The 23,528-nt window shown below is 52.1% G+C and overlaps 1 long non-coding RNA gene across 1 annotated transcript; it reads left to right on the forward strand.

Moving 5' to 3' along the window:
- Nucleotides 1–5,538: 5,538 nt before the first annotated feature.
- Nucleotides 5,539–19,404, forward strand: LOC144673610 (uncharacterized). Its single transcript, XR_013574392.1, has 2 exons — nucleotides 5,539–5,658; nucleotides 19,117–19,404. It is a non-coding gene; the product is annotated as an uncharacterized LOC144673610 (long non-coding RNA).
- Nucleotides 19,405–23,528: the final 4,124 nt, after the last annotated feature.

The following is a 23,528-nucleotide window of genomic DNA, read 5'->3' on the forward strand; positions in this document are numbered from 1 at the left end:
GCCCCTTTCACCAGTCCGTTTATCTCCTCATGAGGTCTGTCTCATAAAGTTCCCCTTCGAAACAGAGGCCCCCATTCTGAAAATGTGAACCCCCTGAATACAGACCCCACTCTGCACACATTCACCAACACCACATTCGGTGGGTTTCCTGTGTTCAGAGATGCGTCTGAGTGATGTATGGGTCTGTGTTCAGAGAGGGGCCTGTGTTCCAATAGAGAGCTCTGTGTTCAGGGAGCTGTCTGTGTTCAGAGTGGGGAACGTGCTCAGTGTGGGTCCTGTGTTCAGAGGGGTGTCTATATTCGGTGTGGACTGTGTGTTCAGAGTGGGGAACGTGCTCAGTGTGGGTCTTGTGTTCAGAGTGGTGTCTATATTGGGTGTGGACTGTGTGTTCAGAGTGGGGAACGTGCTCAGTGTGGGTCTTGTGTTCAGAGTGGTGTCTATATTGGGTGTGGACTGTGTGTTCAGAGTGGGGAACGTGCTCAGTGTGGGTCCTGTGTTCAGAGGGCTGTCTATATTCGGTGTGGACTGTGTGTTCAGAGTGGGGAACGTGCTCAGTGTGGGTTCTGTGTTTGCAGAGGGGGCTATGCTGAGTGTGAAATGTGTTCTCGGGTTGGGGCGGGTGTGCACAGAGAGCGGTTGGGGATCAGACTGGGGCCTTTGATGAGATGAGGGGCCTGTGTCCAGAGCAGTTCCTGCGTTCGGAGTCCGGGATGTCTCCTGGTTGTGGGGTTTGGTCAGTCTAGGATGTGAGTTTACACCGAGGTCTGTGTTCAGAGTGGGGTCTGTGTTCAGCCTGTGGGATTTGTTTAGAATAGAGTCTGTGTTTAGGGGGTTGTCTGTGTTCAGGGTGAGATATGGGTTCAGAGTGTGGTCTTTGTATAAAGAGGGGTTTGTGCACAAACTGTGGTCCTTGTTCAGAGTGTTATCTGTGCTCTGTGTCTTCCTCTAGTCTCTGTCTTTGATTATCGATCTGTACCTTGCTGTGTTTATCAGGCAGTCAGCAGGATGCAGATAACCATAGTCTCGAAATTAAAGAGACGGTCGGGATAAAAGTTCCAGAGAATGTTTTAAATGGATTTCCACAATCACCTCACTCTGTATCTCCGAGCTTCTCTGCCCCCGGACTCCTCCATGACTGACACCGAATATTTCACCGTGTTATCTGCTCACAACCATTGACCCCGAGATTGTTCTGTCCCCAGTGGGGGGAACATTCAGTGACTTTACCCTCAGTGAACCAAGCTCCTGTCTCTCAGTTTGTTCCCACACAATATCCCGATTGTTAGTGCCTCAGGGAAACAGGTTCCTCCATTGCCCCCCGAGCGATCTCAGTGTTGATGCAAATATATCCTGTGGGTAAGGTGACGTTTTGCTCTGTATGTAAAGTTTAGGTTTTAGGAGACATGTGACTGAACCTTTTGGGTTGGAGCGTGAGGCACATTTAACAGATAGAAACAAAAAAACCATGAAATCCCTCGTGTTTCTGCTCGATCTTTTGCAAAAGTGTTTAATGAGTCCCACTTCCCCTTCTCTTGCTCCATCGCCCTGTTAAAGTCTTCATTTGAAGAGTTCACCCAGATCAGCACCACTCGCTCTGTCATGAAATGTTTCCTCGCATCCCACGATTGTTCTTTTCCCAAACAGCTTCAGTCTGTGTCCTTATTGTTCCTGACCATCCTGTCTCAGGGAAGAGTTTCTCCTTATTGACTCAATCCATGTCTTTCCTGATGTTCAACGTGTGGGGACTGTGTTCAGTGTGGGGACTGTGTTCGGTGTGGGGACTGTGTTCGGTGTGGGGACTGTGTTCGGTGTGGGGACTGTGTTCGGTGTGGGGACTGTGTTCGGTGTGGGGACTGTGTTCGGTGTGGGGACTGTGTTCGGTGTGGGGATTGTGTTCGGTGTGGGAACTGTGGTCAGTGTGGGGACTGTGTTCAGTGTGGGGACTGTGTTCAGTGTGGGGACTGTGTTCAGTGTGGGTCTGTGGTCAGTGTGGGGACTGTGTTCAGTGTGGGTCTGTGGTCAGTGTGGGGACTGTGTTCAGTGTGGGGATTGTGGTCAGTGTGGGGACTGCGTTCAGTGTGGGGACTGCGTTCAGTGTGGGGACTGCGTTCAGTGTGGGGATTGTGGTCAGTGTGGGGACTGTGTTCAGTGTGGGGACTGTGTTCAGTGTGGGGACTGTGGTCAGTGTGGGGACTGTGTTCAGTGTGGGGACTGCGTTCTGTGTGGGGACTGCGTTCAGTGCGGGGACTGCGTTCAGTGCGGGGATTGCGGTCAGTGCGGGGACTGTGGTCAGTGCGGGGACTGTGTTCAGTGTGGGGACTGTGGTCAGTGTGGGGACTGTGTTCAGTGTGGGGATTGTGGTCAGTGTGGGGACTGTGTTCAGTGTGGGGACTGCGTTCTGTGTGGGGACTGCGTTCAGTGCGGGGACTGCGTTCAGTCCGGGGATTGTGGTCAGTGCGGGGACTGTGTTCAGTGCGGGGACTGTGGTCAGTGCGGGGACTGTGTTCAGTGCGGGGACTGTGTTCAGTGCCTGGACTGTGTTCAGTGTGGGGACTGTGGTCAGTGTGGGGACTGTGTTCAGTGTGGGGACTGCGTTCTGTGTGGGGACTGTGTTCAGTGTGGGGACTGTGTTCAGTGTGGGGATTGTGGTCAGTGTGGGGACTGTGTTCAGTGAGGGGACTTTGGTCAGTGTGGGGACTGTGTTCAGTGTGGGGACTGTGTTCAGTGTGGGGACTGTGGTCTGTGTGGGGACTGTGTTCAGTGTGGGGACTGTGGTCAGTGTGGGGACTGTGTTCAGTGTGGGGACTGCGTTCAGTGTGGGGACTGTGTTCAGTGTGGGGACTGTGTTCAGTGTGGGGATTGTGGTCAGTGTGGGGACTGTGTTCAGTGTGGGGACTGTGGTCAGTGTGGGGACTGTGTTCAGTGTGGGGATTGTGGTCAGTGTGGGGACTGCGTTCAGTGTGGGGACTGCGTTCTGTGTGGGGACTGCGTTCAGTGCGGGGACTGCGTTCAGTGCGGGGATTGTGGTCAGTGTGGGGATTGTGGTCAGTGTGGGGACTGTGTTCAGTGTGGGGACTGTGGTCAGTATGGGGACTGTGTTCAGTGTGGGGATTGTGGTCAGTGTGGGGACTGCGTTCAGTGTGGGGACTGCGTTCTGTGTGGGGACTGTGTTCAGTGCGGGGACTGTGTTCAGTGCGGGGACTGTGGTCAGTGCGGGGATTGTGGTCAGTGCGTGGACTGTGTTCAGTGTGGGGACTGTGGTCAGTGTGGGGACAGTGTTCAGTGTGGGGACTGTGTTCAGTGTGGGGACTGTGGTCAGTGTGGGGATTGTGGTCAGTGTGGGGACTGTGTTCAGTTTGGGGACTGCGTTCTGTGTGGGGACTGTGTTCAGTCCGGGGACTGTGGTCAGTGTGGGGACTGTGTTCAGTGTGGGGACTGTGGTCAGTGTGGGGACTGTGTTCAGTGTGGGGACTGTGGTCAGTGTGGGGACTGTGTTCAGTGTGGGGATTGTTGTCAGTGTGGGGACTGTGTTCAGTGTGGGGACTGCGTTCTGTGTGGGGACTGCGTTCAGTGCGGGGACTGCGTTCAGTGCGGGGACTGTGGTCAGTGTGGGGACGGTGTTCAGTGTGGGGATTGTGGTCTGTGTGGGGACTGTGTTCAGTGCGGGGATTGTGGTCGGTGTGGGGACTGTGTTCGGTGTGGAGACTGTGTTCGGTGTGGGGACTGTGTTCGGTGTGGGGATTGTGTTCAGTGTGGGGATTGCGTTCACTGTGGGGACTGTGTTCAGTGTGGGGACTGTGTTCAGTATGGGGATTGTGGTCAATGCGGGGACTGTGTTCAGTGTGGTGACTGTGTTCAGTGTGGAGACTGTGTTAAGAGTGTGGACTGTGTTCAGTGTGGGGATTGTGGTCAGTGTGGGGACTGTATTCAGTGTGGGGATTGCGTTCAGTGTGGGGATTGCGTTCAGTGTGGGGACTGTGTTCAGAGTTTGGACTGTGTTCAGTTTGGGGACTGTGTTCAGTGTGGGGATTGTGTTCAGTGTGGGGACTGTGTTCGGTGTGGGGATTGTGTTCAGATTGGGGACTGTGTTTGGTGTGGGGACTGTGTTCAGAGTTGGGACTGTGTTCCGTGTGGGGATTGTGTTCAGTGTGGGGCAAGTGTTCAGAGTGTGGACTGTGTTCGGTGTGGGGACTGTGTTCGGTGTGGGGACTGTGTTCGGTTTGGGGACCGTGTTCGGCGTGGGGACCGTGTTCGGCGTGGGGACGGTGTTCAGCGCGGGGACAGTGTTCATCGCGGAGATTGTGTTCTGTGCGGGGATTGTGTTCAGTGCGGGGATTGTGTTCAGTGCGGGGACTGTGTTCAGTGTGGGGATTGTGTTCAGTGTGGGGACTGTGTTCAATGTGGGGACTGTGTTCAGCGTTGGGACTGTGTTCAGTGTGGGGACTGTGTTCAGTGTGGGGATTGTGTTCAGTGTGGGTATTGTGTTCAGTGTGGGGACTGTGTTCAGCGTGGGGACTGTGTTCAGTGTGGAGTCTGTTTTCAGTGTGGGGATTGTGTTCAGTGTGGGGACTGTGTTCAGCGTGGGGACTGTGTTCAGCGTGGGGACTGTGTTCAGTGTGGAGTCTGTTTTCAGTGTGGGGATTGTGTTCAGTGTGGGGACTGTGTTCAGTGTGGGTACTGTGTTCATTGTGGGGATTGTGTTCGGTGTGGCGACTGTGTTCGGTGTGGGGACTGTGTTCAGTGTGGGGATTGTGTTCAGTGTGGGGACTGTGTTCAGTGTGGGGTTTGTGTTCAGTGTGGGGACTGTGTTCAGTGTGGGGTTTGTGTTCAGTGTGGGGACTGTGTTTAGTGTGGGGAATGTGTTCGGTGTGGGGACTGTGTTCAGGTTGGGGATTGTGTTCAGGGTGGGGATTGTGTTCAGTGAGGGGACTGTGTTCAGTGTGGGAACTGTGTTCAGGGTGGGGATTGTGTCAGAGGTTGTTCTGTGTTCAGACTGTGGGTTCTCTTCAGTGTGGGGATTGTGTTCAGTGTGGGGATTGTGTTCGGTGTGGGGACTGTGTTCATCTTGGGGACTGTGTTCAGTGTGGGGACTGTGTTCAGTGTGGGGATTGTGTCCAGGGTTGTTATACGATCAGCGTGGGGACTGGGACTTTGTTCATTATGGGGTCGCCCTCCACCCTCGTGTTGCTCGAGTGCCTGAATTTGCTCCTTTTTAAAGGCAGCCCCATGTTCAGGTCCAGTTTCGCCCCTGTTTCCTTTTGAGAGCCCAGGAATTTCCCTGGACTGGATCTGTCGTCACCCCCACTGAACCCTGTGTTTCAACAGACGGAATTGCTCACGGGATGAACATGAGTCCAGGTCCCTCGGGATGAAACCCGGAGTTGTCCCACACCCATCGTCTTGCTCCCTGAGCCCAACGGCCAATCAGGACTCACATTGAGAGAAGATATTTCCCTAGGCATGAGTCACTCCCCGTCTCTGGAATGATAAATTCCCCCGAGCTCTCTCTGTGACTCCCCACACACACACACACACACACACACAGTCCGGAGTCTCCTGGTCTCTGCTCCTGACACGGACGGACTCTGCTGAAGATGATGAAGACTCTGATCCTGGTTCTCGCTCTCCTGCTGGTCGCTCAGGATGTCCAGGTCATGGGTGAGTAGCGACCTCCCCGTCCCCAGCAGCGATTTGGGAACAATGTCCATCTCGAACTCTTTGATTCTCTGGGTGGTTGTTAGGGTGCAGGGGGTAGAGAGCAGGGTTGTGGAGATATTTCACCCCCTTTCCCTCCCCATCGCTGCTCAGGGAAAGCAAAGGGAGAATGTTGGAGTGGGAATGACACCAGCCCCCTTCTCATTCTCATTCTCGCACCCAAATCCCCTCCACATCCCTCGAGAGGCCCAGACAGGAGTAACCTCCTCCCACCCTCAAAACGTTCCCGGTCCCTGTGAAAATCTCCAGCCCCGACAACCGTCTGTCTCTCCGTAACATCCCGCAGGCGTTTCATAACTGCCCATCAAAGAAATACCGCCAGACCCTACAAGACCCTGTATCTCTGTAAGTTCCCCCAGGGGTCACAACTCTATCCCCATAACCCCCTCCAGCTCCACAACTCTCTCTATCCCCAAAACCCACTCCAGACCCACAACCCTCCTTATCCTCGTAACCCCCTCCAGACCCACAACTCTCTCTATCCCCATAACCCCCTCCAGCCCCACAACTCTCTCTATCCCCATAACCCCCTCCAGACCCAGAACTCTCTCTATCCCCATAAACCCCTCCAGCCCCACAACTTCTCTATCCCCATAACCCCCTCCAGACCCACAACTCTCTCAATCCCTATAACCCCCTCCACACCCACAACTCTCTCTATCCCCATAACCCCCTCCAGCCCCACAACTCTCTCTATCCCCATAACCCCCTCCAGACCCACAACTCTCTCAATCCCCATAACCCCCTCCAGACCCACAAATCTCTCTATCCCCATAACCATCTCCAGACTCACAACTCTTTCTATCCCCATAAACCCCTCCAGACCAACAACTCTCTCTATCTCCATAACACCCTCCAGACCCACAACTCTCTCTATCCCCAAAACCCCCTCCAGCCCCACAACTCTCTCTATCCCCATAACCCCCTCCAGACCCACAACTCTCTCTATCCCCATAACCCCCTCTAGACCCACAACTCTCTCTAACCCCATAACCCCGTCCAGACCCACAACTCTCTCTATCCCCATAACCCCCTCCAGTCCCACAACTCTCTCTATCCCCATAACCCCCTCCAGAACCACAACTCTCTCTATCCCCATAACCCCCTCCAGCCCCACAACTCTCTCTATCCCCATAACCCCCTCCAGACCCACAATTCTCTCCAGCCCCATAACGCCCCCCAGACCCACAACTCTCTCTATCCCCATAACCCACTCCAGACCCACAACTCTCTCTATCCCCCTAACCCCCTCCAGCCCCACAACTCTCTTTATCCCCCTAACCCCCTCCAGCCCCACAACTCTCTATATCCCCATAACCCCCTCCAGCCCCACAACTCACTCTATCCCTGTAACACCCTCCAGACCCACAACCCTGTCTATCCCCATAACCCCCTCCAGCCCCACAACTCTCTCTATCCCCATAACACCCTCCAGACCCACAACTCTCTCTATCCCCATAACCCCCTCCGGTCCCACAACTCTCTCTATCCCCATAACCACCTCCAGACCCACAACTCTCTCTATTCCCATAACACCCTCCAGACCCACAACTCTCTGTATCCCCATAACCCCCTCCCTACCCACAACTCTCTCTATCCCCATAACCCCCTCCAGACCCACAACTCTCTCTATCCCCATAACCCCCTCCAGCCCCACAACTCTCCCAATCCCCGTAACCCCCTCCAGACCCACAACCCTCTGTATCCCCATAACCCCCTCCAGCCCCACAACTCACTCTATCCCTGTAACCCCCTCCAGACCTACAACTCTCTCTATCCCCATAACCCCCACCAGACCCACAACTCTCTCTATCCCCATAACCCCCTCCAGACCAACAACTCACCCAATCCCCGTAACCCCCTCCTGACCCACAACCCTCTCTATCCCCATAACTCTCTCCAGCCCCACAACCCTCTGTATCCCCATAACCCCCTCCAGCCCCAGAACTCTCTCTATCCCCATAACCCCCACCAGACCCACAACTCTCTCTATCCCCATAACCCCCTCCCGACCCACAACTCTCTCTATCCCCATAACCCCCTCCAGACCCACAACCCTCTCTATCCCCATAACCCCCTCCAGACCCACAACCCTCTCTATCCCCATAACCCCCTCCAAACCCACAACTCTCTCTATCCCCATAACCCCCACCAGACCCACAACTCTCTCTATCCCCATAACCCCCTCCAGACCCACAACTCTCTCCATCCCCGTCTCCCCCTCCAGACACACAACTCTCTCAAACCCCATAACCCCCTCCAGAACCACAACTCTCTCTATCCCCATAACCCCCTGCAGACCCACAACTCTCCTAATCCCCATAACCCCCTCCAGACCCACAACTCTCTCTATCCCCGTAACCCCAACAGCCCCAAACTCTCTCTATTCCCATAACCCCCTCCAGCCCCACAACTCTCTCTATCCCCATAACCCCCTCCAGACCCACAACTCTCTCTATCCCTGTAACCCCCTCAGGACCCACAAATCTCTCTATACCCATAACCCCCTCAGGACCCACAACTCTCTCTATCCCCATAACCCCCTCCAGACCCACAACTCTCTCTATCCCCATAACCCCCTCCAGACCCACAACTCTCTCTATCCCCATAACCCCCTCCAGCCCCACAACTCTCTCTATCCCGATAACCCCCTCCAGACCCACAACTCTCTCTATCCTTGTAAACCCTTCCAGCCCCACAACTCTCTCTATCCCCATAACCCCCTCCAGCCCCACAACTCTCTCTATCCCCATAACCCCCTCCAGCCCCACAACTCTCTCTATCCCCGTAACCCCCTCCAGACCCACAACTCTCTCTATCCCCATAACCCCCTCCAGACCCACAACTCTCTCTATCCCCATAACCCCCTCCAGGCCCACAACTCTCTCTATCCCCGTAACCCCCTCCAGACCCACAACTCTCCCTATCCCCAAAACCCCCTCCAGACCTTCAACTTTCTCTATCCCCATAACCCTCTCTATCCCCATAACCCCCTCCAGGCCCACAACCCTCTCTATCCCCATAACACCCTCCAGACCCACAACTCTCCCAATCCCCATCACCCCCTCCAGACCCACAACCCTCTCTATCCCCATAACCCCCTCCAGACCCATAACTCTCTCTATCCCCATAACCCCCTGCAGACCCACAACTCTCCTAATCCCCATAACCCCCTCCAGACCCACAACTCTCTCTATCCCCGTAACCCCCAACAGCCCCAAACTCTCTCTATCCCCATAACCCCCTCCAGCCCCACAACTCTCTCTATCCCCATAACCCACTCCAGCCCCACAACCCTCACTATCCCCGTAACCCCCTCCAGCCCCACAACCCTCCCTATCCCCTAACCCCCTCCAGACCCACAATTCTCTCTATCCCCGTAACCCCCTCCAGCCCCACAGCTCTCTCTATCCCCGTAACCCCCTCCAGACCCAAAACCCTCACTATCCCCATAAACCCCTCCAAACTCACTACTCTCTCTATCCCCATAACCCCCTCCAGACCCACACCTCTCTCTATCCCCATAAACCCCTCCAGACCCACTACTCTCTCTATCCCCATAACCCCCTCCAGACCCACAACTCTCTCTATCCCCATAACCCCCTCCAGACCCACAACTCTCTCTATCCCCACAACCCCCTCCAGACCCACAACTGTCTCTATCCACATAACCCCCTCCAGCCCCACAACTCTCTGTATCCCCATAACCCCCTCCAGACCCACAACCCTCCCTATCCCCATAACCCCCTCCAGACCCACAACTCTCTCTATCCCCGTAACCCCCTCCAAACCCACAACTCTCTCTATCCCCATAACCCCCTCCAGACCCACAACTCTCTCTATCCCTGTAACCCTCTCTAGCCCCAAAACCCTCTCTATCCCCGTAATCTATCACATCGTTTACAACCCTCTCCATCTTTGTACCTTCTCCCATCTTCTACAACCCTCTCCATCTCCGTAACCTCTCCCATCTTCTACAACCCTCTCCATCTCCGTAACCTCTCCCATCTTCTACAACCCTCTCCATCTCCGTAACCTCTCCCATCTTCTACAACCCTCTCCATCTCCGTAACCTCTCCCATCTTCTACAACCCTCTCCATCTCCTTAACCTCTCCCATCTTCTACAACCCTCTCTATCTCCGTAACCTCTCCCATCTTCTACAACCCTTTCCATCTCCGTAACCTCTCCCATCTTCTACAACCCTCTCCATCTCCGTAACCTCTCCCATCTTCTACAACCCTCTCCATCTCCATCTCCGTCAGTTAGAACACACCCGGAGCACTGTGCACAGTCATGGTCTCCATATCATTCAGTTGACCACAGTTGAGGGGGATACTCTCCAACTGTTCCTCCAATTGGACATTGGTCAGTGTTTTATGGCCCTGCCGCAGTGTGTCTCCCCCTGGTGGATGTGGTCAGACATTTCAATCTCCGTTCACTCCGCTGGGACTGTAATGTCCTGCCGGGTGGGAGGGCACCTAGAACCCTGGCCTGTGTTTCCAAACTCCTGCATGGCCTCGCCCCCCTCCATATCTCTGACATCCCCCCCTCCCCCAGACCCAACAGCTTTCCAGATATCTGTGATTCTCCAGTTCTGCTCTCCTGTGTATTCCCAGTGTTGAAGTGATCCACCATTGACAGATGAGCCCTCAGCTGACTGGGGTCAAAGCGGGGGAATGACCTGTGTAAATCGCTCCAACTCTCTCTCCCCTCCTTTAAGACGGTCGATACAACAAAACTCTTCGGGGCAACAGGCCCTGATATCTGCCGCTGGGGTCAGTGTCCGTTTTGTTTAGTCAGCTCCTTTGAGCCAATTTTTGACTTTTCTATATGTTCAAGCGAAGATAGAAGTTGTGTCATTATCGTGGTGCCCGGACCTGGTCTCCATGTGCCCCGGCCAGAACACATTTGGAGCATTCTGCACAATTCCTGCCTCCTTAATCATCGGTTAGACCGCACTTGGAGCACTGAGCACAGTTCTGGTCCCTATACCCCTCGGTTAGACCACACTTGGAGTACTGAGCACAGTTCTGGTCTCTATATCCCTCAGTTAGACCACACTTGGAGCACTGAGCACAGTTCTAGTCTCTATATCCCTACGTTGGACCACATTTGGAGCACTGAGCACAGTTCTGGTCTCTATATCCCTAGGTTGGACCACACTTGGAGCACTGAGCACAGTTCTAGTCTCTATATCCCTATGTTGGACAACACTTGGAGCATTGAGCACAGTTCTGGTCTCTATATCCCTCGGTTAGACCACACTTGGAGCACTGTGCACAGTTCTGGTCTCTATACACCTTGGTTGGACCACACTTGGAGCACTGTGCACAGTTCTGGTCTCTATACACCTCGGTTAGACCACACTTGGAGCACTGAGCACAGGTCTGGTCTCTATACACCTCGGTTAGACCACACTTGGAGCACTGTGCACAGTTCGGGTCTCTATATACCTCAGTTAGACCACACTCGGAGCACTATGCACAGTTCTGGTCTCTATATACCTCAGTTAGACCACACTTGGAGCACTGTGCACAATTCTGGTCTCCATGTCACTCTTTTAGGCCACACCAGGAGCCCTGTGCTCAGTTCTCGTGAGGCTGTGGGTGTGGGGCTGGTGGGGTTGTGTGGGAGGGGGGTGGTGGGGGTGTGGGTGTGGGTGTGGGGTTTGTGTGGTTGAGGTGTGGGGTTGATGAGGTTGTAGGTTGTGGGAGGTGGGGTTTTGGGTATGGGGAGGTGTGGAGGGTGTGGTGTAGATCCTTGGGGGACACCAGAGGTTCGGGCGGGGGAACAGAAAGAGAAGCCATTGCCAGTTATTCTCTGGCGACCTGTACATTGGAGAGTAGATTCAGTGTAAGGGCAGGGGAACTGAAAGGGGTGGGTGTGGGGACACCTGACGCTATTGGGTGGATCATGAGGGCCAATCAAAACAGCCGGGATATTGACAGAGGAAAGCAGCGTGGGAATAATTGGATAGTTGCTTCAGAGAGACAACACAGCCTCGATGGGCCAAATGGCCCTCTTCTCTGCTGTATTATTCTTACCTTAATCGCAGAAAGATATTTCTACAAACCTTCCCCAGTTCAATCCTTACACAGGGCCGTCTCTGTTGATTAACACATAATCGCCCAGCGAGACACATTTAATCACTGATTCCAGTTACTGTTACTCTCAGTGAGTGACCCATCCCTTCAAAGTATTCAAGGTGGAGCCAATCTTCACCGTGTCTGTGTGGGTGTGTGTGTGTGATTATTAACTACAGATTATACTCTGAGTTCATATAAAGAGCTCCTGTAGCCCAGGCAGTTCAGCGTGGCTCTGAGGAGCTCAGTGGAAGATGAGGAAAGCACTGCTCTTGGTGCTGGTGCTCCTGGTGCTGGGAAACATCATCGCTGAAAACTATATTTACGCAGGTCAGTGAATCTCTCAGTCGCCAATCTATGAAACCATTCACAGGAACAGGAATAGGCCATTCACCCATTCAAACATGTGCTGCCATTCGATTGGATCATTGTTGATCTGTGTTTAAATCCATTTCTGCAGCTTGGTTCTGGAACATGAACCGTACCTTGGTACCAAAACCCATCAATCTTAGCGTGGGAATGCTTGAAATGATTGTAAATTATAGATATTTTTATTTAACTGTGCTCCAACCTCCACAATTAACCCCACGGAATCTTAAAATTGCAAAAAATATTCGAAGGTATTGTAGATTTTAATTACAGTTCAGGTCTCCATATCACTCGGTTAGACCACACTTGGAGCACAGCGCACAGTTCTGCTCTCCATAAAACTCAGTTATACCACATCTGGAGCACTGTTCACAGTTCTGGTCTCCACATCCCTCGGTTGACCACAGTTGGTCCACTGGGTACAGTTCTGCTCTCCATATCCTTTGGCTAGGTGTCCCATAGAGCCCTATGCGTTGTTCTGTTCACCATGTCCTTTGGCTAGACCTCACAGACCAAACTGACAATCGTCCAATATCGGGATGTGGCAGTTAAAGGGAGACTTCACCACTTAGGGTGACACATAATAAATGTTTGAGTGAGAGTCGAGGGTCCTTACTGCTGGCTTCACAGAGGATTCCTTTCTGCATTTCAGGATATTCCTATGGATGTGACAGAATACGAGGGGCCAGATGTCGACTAGATTACTGCCGAAGAAACGAGGTTTTGTTCCCGTTCAAGTGCTCCGGGGGTTATGCATGCTGTGTGGAGAAGGAATTCTTTAAACGATGAAGCAGCGATGGGAAGACAAGGCCAGTGACTCCAGACCCAAATCAAAGTCCCGTGACTCCAGCACCGTCTAGAGGCTCCATGGACTGTGTAGGGCCCGTGCCCCCTGACCCACTGGTTCCTGGATCATGTGAATAAAACTGGCTGCGTTGGTCACCGCCTCTTGTCCGTGTCTCATTTCTCACTCGGATCGGTGAGTCTCCACATTGACAGGGAGGGAAGGGGGAGGTCAGACAATGGCAGGGCCACATTCAGGTCCTGTAGCTCCAGCATAATCATTCTCACAGAGTCATGCCTCAGTGCCATTGTCCCAGACGTGTCCATCACCATCCCTGGGTATGTCCCTGTCCCACCGGCAGTGACTCAGTGCTATGCAGGTGGGAGGGAGTTTCGATTGGAGTCCTCAATATTGACTCATGACATCAGGTCAAACATGGGCAAGAAAATGGATCCTTCTGATTCTCGTCTACTGCCCTCCCTCAGCCGATGATCCAGCACAAGTTCTCTTGGAGTAAAGGGCTGTTTGTCAGATTGGAGCATGTAGACAGTGCTATTCCCCAAATTACTGACATCAGGAATACGGTGACATTCCAAAACTTGTCGCTGAAACAATACTTGAAGTCATGGCAACCAGTGAGGACGATAGAAGGGTATAGGAGGGCAGAATGGGCAGAAAAGTGGCAGATGGAATTTTGTAGAGAAGGGTATGATGTGATGCATTTTGACAGAAGGAATAGGGAGAGGCATTATGGGCTACATGACACAATTTTAAAGAGCGTTCAGAGACAGAGGGATATGGGGTGTTCCGAAATTTTATCTTTGACATTTGGCAGGGCAGGATGAGAGAGCAGTTAGTGAAGCGTGGAGGGTATTGGGATTCATTGTTTAAAATTCATTCATGGAATGTGTGCATCGCTGGCTAGGTCAGCATTTAATGCCCCTCCCAAATTGCCCCTTGAGAAGGTGGTGGTGAGCCGCTGCAGTCCCTGTGGTGTAGGTACATCCACAGAGCTGTTAGGGAGGGAGTTCCAAGATTTTGACCCAGCGACAGTGAATGAACGACCGATATATTTCCAAGTCAGAATGGTGAGTGGCTCAGAGGGGAACTTCCAGGTGTTGGTGTTCCCATGTGTCTGCTGCCCTTGTCCTTCTAGATGGTAGAGGAGGTGGATTTGGGCAGCGCTATCGAAGGACCCTTGGTGAGTCGCTGCAGTGAATCTTGTAGATGGTAAACACTGCTGCTACTGTGCATCGGTGGTGGAGGGAATGAATGTTTGTGGATGGGGTGCTGATCAAGCGGGGCTGCTTTGTCCCAGATGGTGTCGTTCTACTTGAGTGTTGTGGGAGCCGCACTCATCCAGGCAAGTGGGGAGTATTCCATCATATTCCTGACTGGTGCCTTGTCGATAATGGACAGGATTTGGGGAGTCGGGAGGTGAGTTACTCTCTGCAGGATTCTCAGCTTCTAACCTGCTCTTGTAACCACAGTATTTATCCACACATTGCATTCCAGACATCCCCAAACTTTCATCCCATTCGTGGACACAGGAGAGTAGTTTAGTCTCCAGCTAACACCCATCACTGGGAGACTATTAAATACCCAATAAAGGGAGGTTCATCCAGTCATCACGGCTCAGGAAGCCATTCGGCCCATCCAGTCCATGCAGATAGATGGCAGTGAGGGATAAATGAAGACAGGACCCCTGGGAAGAGAGATCGGATAGGGGATTGTGGGAATGAGCAAATCGAGAGCAGAATTTCCAGGGTTGGAGTTATCGAGTGGGGCAGCAATTAAGATGTGAGGGGACGGTTGGGAGAGGAGCTAGGTACTCGAGAAGGGGAGGGTAGATGCTGTACCTGTGGGTGAGCTAAGTCACACCAGAGAAGGATCATGGTCTCATTGGGAGAAGAGAGTGATACACTGGCCCTACAAAGGATAGACCACACTCGGGGCACTGTGCACAGTTCTGGTCTCCATAATGCTCAGTTAGACCAAACTTGGAGCACTGTGGACAGTTCCGGCCTCCATATCCCTTGGCCTGACCCACTTGGAGCACTGTCAACAGTTCTGGTCTCAATATCCCTCATTTGGACCACATCTGGAGCACTGTACACATACCTGGTCTCCCTACTTTTCGGTTAGAATGTGCTTGGAGCACTGTGCACAGTTCTGGCCGCCATATCCATTGTTTAGACCAAACCTGGAGCCCTGTGAGCAGTTCTGGTTTCATTTAACCTCGGGTGTACCACGCGTGGAGAACTGTGGACAGTCCTGGTCTCCATATCCGTCATTTAGACTCCACTCAGATCATTGTGCACAGTTTCGGTCTCCATATACCTCGGTTGACCAACACTCGGAGCACTGTGCACACTTTTGTCCTCCATATCCCTCGGTTGACCACGCTTGGACACTGTTCACAGTTCTGGTCTCCAAACCCTCGATTGGACCACATCTGGGCCACTGTTCACAGTTTTCGTCTTCATATCCCACAGTTAGACCATACTTGCTGCACTGTGGACAGTTCTGGTCTCCATATCCCTTGTCCTGGTTACACTTGGAGCACTGTGCACAATTCCGGACTCCATTATCCATGGTGAGGCCACACATGGAGCACTGTGCACAGTTCTGCTCTCCAAATCCCTCGTTTGACCACGCTTGGACACTGTTCACAGTTCGGGTCTCCAAACCCTCGATTAGACCACATCTGGGCCACTGTTCACTGTTCTCATCTTCATATCCCACGGTTAGACCACACTTGCTGCACTGTGGACAGTTCTGGTCTCCATTTCCCATTCCTGGTTACACTTGGAGCACTGGGCCCAGTTCTGGTTTCCTTATTCCTCGATTGGATTACAGCTGTAGCACTGGGCACAAATCTGGTCTTCATATCCATTGGTCAGACCTCATTTGGTGCACTGTGTGCAGTTCTGCTCTCCATATCCCTTGGCCTGGCCACACTTGGAGCATTGTGCACAATTTTGGTCTCGAAATCCATCAGTTGGACCACACTTGGAGCACTGTGCTCAGTTCTGCTCTCCATTTCGCTTGGTTAGTCCACCCATCGAACGCTGTGAGTAGTCCTGTTCTCCTTCTCCTTTGTCTAGGCCTCACAGACCAAACAGGCAATAGTGCAATATCGGGTTTTGGCAGTGAAAGGGGGACTTCAACATTTAGGGTGATACATAATAAATGTTTGAGGGAGAGTCAAGGTGCCTTACTGGTGGCATCAACAGTGGATTCCTTTCTGCATTTCAGGTTATTTCTCTGCATGTGACAGAATTAAAGGGGGCACCTGTCAATGTGGACAGTGCTGCAGAAACGAGGGTTTGACACGCCACAAGTGCTATTGGTTGTATGAATGCTGCGCGGCGAAGCGAATCATAAAAGGAGGAATCACGTTTGGGTCATCAAGGCCCGTGACTCCTGCACCGTCTAGAGGCTCCACGGACTGTGTAGGGCCCGTGCCCCCTGACCCACTGGTTCCTGGATCATGTGAATAAAACTGGCTGCGTTGGTCACCGCCTCTTCTCCGTGTCTCATTTCTCACTCGGATCGGTGAGTCTCCACATTGACAGGGAGGGAAGGGGGAGGTCAGACAATGTCAGGGCCACATTCAGGTTCTGTAGCTCCAGCATAATCATTTTCACAGAGTCATGCCTCAGAGCCATTGTCCCAGACGTGTCCATCACCATCCCTGGGTATGTCCCTGTCCCACCGGCAGTGACTCAGTGCATCGGTGGTGGAGGGAGTGAATGTTTGTGGATTGGGTAACAATCATGCGGGGCTGCTTTGTCCTGGATGGTGTCGAGCTTCTTGAGTGTTGTGGGAGCCGCACTCATCCAGGCAAGTGGGGAGTATTCCATCATATTCCTGACTGGTGCCTTGTCGATAGTGGGCAGGATTTGGGGAGTCAGGAGGTGAGTAACTCTCTTCAGGATTCCCAGCCTCTGACCTGATCTTCAAGCCACAGAATTTATATGGCTGGTCCAGTTCAGTTTTCGGTCAATGGTAAGTCCCAGGATGATTTTAGCGGGGGATTCAGTGATGGTAATGGCATTGAACGTCATGGGGCGATGGTTAGATTCTCCCTTGTTGCAGATGGTCATTATCTGACACTCAAAAATACAGGTACTGCGGACAAAATCAGGAGAAGATACTCTGAACAATTATAAAGCCCTGGTTAGACCGCAGCTAGATTAATACATCCAGCTCTGATCACCACACATGAGGGAGAATGTGAGGGCCCTGGAGGGGCTGCTGAGGATATTTAGAAGATTAAAGCCTGTGTATTGTCCACACAGACGGGCAGTGAGCTGCTGGACCCTATCCTGTGCTGATTCATTCCTGTCAGATCCTCACACCTTGTTCAAGACTGTCAGACAGGATGGCACCTGGTGTCCGGTCAGTTCCGTGTTCCAGGCAAATATTTAACAGGCCGGTAAACTGCTCTAAGTGACTGATGTGTGCTTTAGCTCTGATGTCCGACATGGAACTCTTTATACACACATTGCATTCCAGACATCTCCAAACTTTCCTCCCACTGCTGGATACAGGAGAGTAGTTTATTCTCCAGCTAATGCCCATCACTGGGAGTCAATATAAGACCCATTAAAGGGAGGTTCATAGAGTCATCACAGCTCAGGAAGACAGTCAGCCCATCCAGTCTGTGCAGATAGACGGCAGTGAGGGATAAACAAAGACAGGACCCCTGGGAAGAGGGAATGGATGGAGGGTTGTGGGAATGAATTAATAGAGAGCAGAATTTCCAGGGTTGGAGGTACCGAGTGGGGAGGCAATTAAGATGTGTGAGGGCGGGTGGGAGAGGAGCTAGGTTCTCTAGAAGGGGAGAGTGGAGGCTGTACCTGTGGGTGAGCTCAGACACACCTGAGAAAGATCATGGTCTCATTGGGAGAAGAGAGTGATACACTGGCCCCACAAAGGATAGACCACACTCGGAGCACTGTGCACAGTTCTGGTCTCCATAATCCTCAGTTAGACCAAACTTGGATCATTGTGCACAGTTCTGCTCTCCATATTCTTTGGCCTGGCCACACATGGAGCTCTGTGCATAGTTCTGTTTCAAATTCCCTCATTTGGACCATACTCGGAGCACTGTGCACAGCGTTGGCCCCCATATACCTCGGTTGACGACGCTTGGAGCACTGTGCACAGTTCTGGTCTCTTTTTCGCTCGGTTAGACCACACTTAGAGCACTATACACAGTTCTGGGATCCATAACCCCTGGCCTGACCCACTAGGAGCGCTGTGGACAGTTCTGGTCTCCATATCCCTCGGTTACACCACACTCGGAGCACTGTGCACAGTTCTGGTCTCACTATCCCTCGGTTACACCACACTCGGAGCACTGTGCACAGTTCTGGTCTCACTATCCCTCGTTTTACGGCACTTGAAGCATTTTGCGCAGCCCTGTTCTCCATATCCCTCTGTTCGGCCACACTCGGAGCACTGTGCACAGTCCTGGTCCCCCTATCCCTCAGTTGACCACACTTGTACACTGTTCACAGTTCTGGTCTCCAAACCTTCGATTGGACCACATCTGGGCCACTGTTCACAGTTCTCATCTTCATATCCCACGGTTAGACCACACTTGCTGCGCTGTGGACAGTTCTGGTCTCCATTTCCCGTGGCCTGGTTACACTTGGAACATTGTGCACAGTCCTGGTTTCCTTAATCCTCGAATGGATTACAGCTGGAGCATTGTGCACAAATCTGGTCTTCATATCCATTGGTTAGACCACATTTGGTGCACTGTGCACAGTTCTGCTCTCCATATCCCTCTGTTATACCACATCTGGAGCAATGTGCAAACTTCTGGTCTCGATTTCCCTTGGTTAGACCACATCTGGGGCTCTGTTCACACTTCTGGGGTCCATATCCCTCGCTTAGACCACAGTTGGTCCACTGGGTACAGTTCTGCTCTCCATATCCCTTGGTTAGACGTCCCATAGAGCCCTGTGCGCTGTACTGTCTTCCATGTCCTTTGTCTAGACCTGACAGACCAAACTGACGATTGTGTAATATCGGGATGTGGCAGTGAAAGGGGGACTTCACCATTTAGGGTGACACATAATAAATGATTGAGAGAGAGTCGAGGGTCCTTACTGGTGGTATCAACAGCGGATTCCTTTCTGCATTTCAGGATATTCCTTTGGATGTAACGAAATAGCGGGCACCTGTCGAGAATATCGCTGCCTTAGATGGGAGACTTTGATACCCAACAAGTGCTATTGGACGTGCGAATGCTGCGTATGGAAGCCACTCGAAATCGGATGAAGCAGCGGTGGGAGGCCAAGGCCAGTGACTCCAGACCCAGTTCAAAGGCCTGTGAATCCAGCACTGCCTTGAGGCTCCACGGACTGTGTAGGGCCCGTGCCCCCTGACCCACTGGTTCCTGGATCATGTGAATAAAACTGGCTGCGTTGGTCACCGCCTCTTGTCCGTGTCTCATTTCTCACTCGGATCGGTGAGTCTCCACATTGACAGGGAGGGAAGGGGGAGGTCAGACAATGGCAGGGCCACATTCAGGTCCTGTAGCTCCAGCATAATCATTTTCACAGAGTCATGCCTCAGAGCCATTGTCCCAGATGTGTCCATCACCATCCCTGGGTATGTCCCTGTCCCACCGGCAGTGACTCAGTGCTATGCAGGTGGGAGGGAGTTTCCATTGGAGTCCTCAATATTGACTCATGACATCAGGTCAAATATGGGCAAGAAAATGGCTCCTTCTGATTCTCGTCTACTGCCCTCCCTCAGCCGATGATCCAGCACAAGTGCTCTTGGAGTAAAGGGCTGTTTGTCAGATTGGAGCATGTAGACAGTGCTGTTCCCCAATTACTGACATCAGGAATACGGTGACATTCCTAAACTTGTCGATGAAACAACACTTGAAGTCATGGCCACCAGTGAGGACGATAGATATCGATGGAAACAGGATGTAGATAGGAGGGCAGAATGGGCAGAAAAGTGACAGGTGGAATTTTGTAGAGAGGGGTATGAGGTGATGCATTTTGACAGAAGGAATAGGGAGAGGCATTATGGGCTACATGACACAATTTTAAAGAGCGTTCAGAGACAGAGGGATATGGGGTGTTCTGAAATTTTATCTTTGACATTGGGCAGGATGAGAGAGCAGTTAGTGAAGCGTGGAGGGATTGGGCTCCATTGTTTAAAATTCATTCATGGAATGTGAGCATCGCTGACTAGGCCAGCATTTAATGCCCCTCCCAGATTGCCTCTTGAGAAGGTGGTGGTGAGCCGCTGCAGTCCCTGTGGTGTAGGTACATCCATAGCGCTGTTAGGGGGGGAGTTTGAGGATTTTGACCCAGCGACAGTGAAGGAACGGCCGATATATTTCCAAGTCAAAATGGTGAGAGGCTCAGAGGGGAACTTCCAGGTGGTGGTTTTCCCATGTGCCTGCTGCCCTTCTCCTTCCAGATGGTAGAGGATGTGGATTTGGGCAGCGCTATCGAAGGAGCCTTGGTGAGTCGCTGCAGTGCATCTTGTAGATTGTACACACTGCTGCTACTGTGCGTCGGTGGTGGAGGGAGTGAATGTTTCTGGATGGGGTGCTGATCAAGTGGGGCTGCTTTATCCTGGATGGTGTCGATCTTCTTGAGTGTTGTGGGAGCTGCACTCATCCAGGCAAGTGGGGAGTATTCCAATAAAATCCTGACTTGTGCCTTGTCGATGGTGGACAGGCTTTTGGGGAGTCAGGAGGTGAGTTACTCTCCGCAGCATCCCCAGCCTCTGACCTGCTCTTGTAACCACAGTATTTATATGGCTGGTCCAGTTCAGTTTCTGGTCAATGGTAACCCCCAGGATGTAGATAGTGGTGGATTCAGTGATGGTAATGCCATGGAACATCAAGGGGCGATGGTTAGATTCTCCCTTGTTGCAGATGGTCATTACCTGTCACTCAAAAATACAGGTATTGGGGAGAAAATCAGGGGAAGATACTCTGAACAATTATAAAGCCCTGGTTAGGCCGCAGCTAGATTAATACATCCAGCTCTGATCACCACACATGAGGGAGGATGTGAGAGCCCTGGAGGGGCTGCTGAGGATATTTAGAAGATTAAAGCCTGTGTATTGTCCACACAGACGGACAATGAGCTGCTGGACCCTATCCTGTGCTGATTCATTCCTGTCAGATCCTCACACCTTGTTCAAGGCTGTCAGACAGGATGGCTCCTGGTGTTCGGTCAGTTCCGTGTTCCAGGGAAATATTTAACAGGCCGGTAAACTGCTCAAAGTGACTGATTTGCGCTTCAGCTCTGAAGGCCGACATGGAACTCTTTATACACACATTGAATTCCAGACATCTAAAAACTTTTATCCCAATCCTGGATACCGGAGAGTAGTTTAGTCTCCAGCTAATGCCCATCACTGGTGGGCAATTGAAAACCCATTGAAGGGAGGATCACAGAGTCATCACTGCTCAGGAAGCCATTCGGCCCATCCAGTCCATGCAGATAGATGGCAGTGAGGGATAAACGAAGACAGGACATCTGGGAAGATGGAATGGATACGGGCTTGTGGGAATAATGTAATAGAGACCAGAATTTCCAAGGTTGGAGGTACCGAATGGGGTGGCAATAACGATGTGAGGGGGTGGGTTGTAGAGGAACTAAGTTCTCTAGAAGGGGAGGGTAGAGGCTGTACCTCTGGTTGAGCTCAGTCACACCAGAGAAGGATCATGGTCTCATTGGGAGAAGAGAGTGATACACTGGCCCTGCAAAGGATAGATCACACTCGGAGCACTGTGTACAGTTTTGGTCTCCATATCCCTCTGTAAGACCACACTTGGAAGATTGTAGACAGTTCTGCTCTCAATGTCACTTGGCCTGGCCACACCTGGAGCTCTGTGCACAGTTATGGTTCCAATTATATGCCCTGGTTAGGCCGCAGCTAAATTAATACATCCAGCTCTGATCACCACACATGAGGGGGGATGTGAGAGCCCTGGAGGGGCTGCTGAGGATATTTAGAGGATTAAAGCCTGTGTATTGTCCACACAGACGGGCAGTGAGCTGCTGGACCCTATCCTGTGCTGATTCATTCCTGTCAGATCCTCACACCTTGTTCTAGGCTGTCAGACAGGATGGCACCTGGTGTCCGGTCAGTTCCGTGTTCCAGGGAAATATTTAACAGGCCGGTAAACTGCTCAAAGTGACTGATTTGCGCTTCAGCTCTGATGGCCGACATGGAACTCTTTATCCACACATTGCATTCCCGAAATCTCCAACCTTTCATCCCACTCCTGGATACAGGAGAGTTGTTTTGTCTCCAGCTAATGCCCATCACTGGGAGACAATTGAAGACCCATTAAAGGGAGGTTCATAGAGTCATCATGGCTCAGGAAGCCATTCGGCTTATCCATTCCATGCAGAGCGTCGGCAGTGAGGGAAAAATGAAGACAGGACCCCTGGGAAGAGGGAATGGATAGGGGATTGTGGGAATGAGGTAATCGAGAGCAGAATTTCCAGGGTTGGAGGTATCGAGTGGGGCAGCAATTAAGATGTGAGGGGGCGGGTGGGAGAGGAGCTAGGCACTCGAGAAGGGGAGGGTGGAGGCTGTACCTCTGGGTGAGCTCAATCACGCCAGAGAGGGATCCTGGTCTCATTGGGAGAAGAGAGTGATACACTGGCCCTACAAAGGATAGACCACACTCGGGGCACTGTGTACAGTTCTGGTCTCCATAATCCTCAGTTAGACCAAACTTGGAGCACTGTGGACAGTTTCGGCCTCCATAACCCTTGGCCTAACCCACTTGGAGCACTGTGGACAGTTCTGGTCTCAATATCCCTCATTTCGACCACATCTGGAGCACTGTGCACAGACCTGGTCTCCCTATTCCTCGGTTAGAGCGTGCTTGGAGCACTGTGCACAGTTCTGGCCACCATATCTATTGTTATGACCAAACCTTGAGCACCGTGCACAGTTCTGGTTTCGTTTACCCTCGGGCAGACCATGCCTGGAGCACTGTGGACAGTCCTGGTCTCCATATCCGTCATTCAGACTACACTCAGATCATTGTGCACAGTTTCCGTCTCCATATCACTCGGTTCACCAACACTCGGAGCACTGTGCACAATATTGGTCTCTATATCCCTCGGTTGACCACACTTGGGCACTGTTCACAGTTCTGGTCTCCAAACCCTCGATTGGACCACATCTGGGGCATTGTGCCCAGTTCTTGTCTTCATATCCCATGGTTAGACCACACTTGCTGTGCTGTGGACAGTTCTGGTCTCCATTTCCCTTGTCCTGGTTACACTTGGAGCACTGTGCACAGTTCTGGTTTCCTTATTCCTCGAATGGATTACAGCTGGAGCACTGGGCACAAATCTGGTCTTCATATCCATTGGTTAGACCACATTTGGTGCACTGTGTGCAGTTCTGCTCTCCATATCCCTCGGTCTGGCCACACTTGGAGCACTGTGCACAATTCCGGACTCCATAATCCTTGGTTAGGCCACACTTGATGCCCTGTGCACCGGTCTGGTCTCCATATCCCTCTGTCCAGCCAACCTGTAGAACTGTCTACAGTTT

The sequence above is a fragment of the Cetorhinus maximus genome, unplaced genomic scaffold (assembly GCF_964194155.1).
Source record: "Cetorhinus maximus unplaced genomic scaffold, sCetMax3.hap1.1 HAP1_SCAFFOLD_402, whole genome shotgun sequence".
Classification (NCBI taxonomy): domain Eukaryota; kingdom Metazoa; phylum Chordata; class Chondrichthyes; order Lamniformes; family Cetorhinidae; genus Cetorhinus; species Cetorhinus maximus.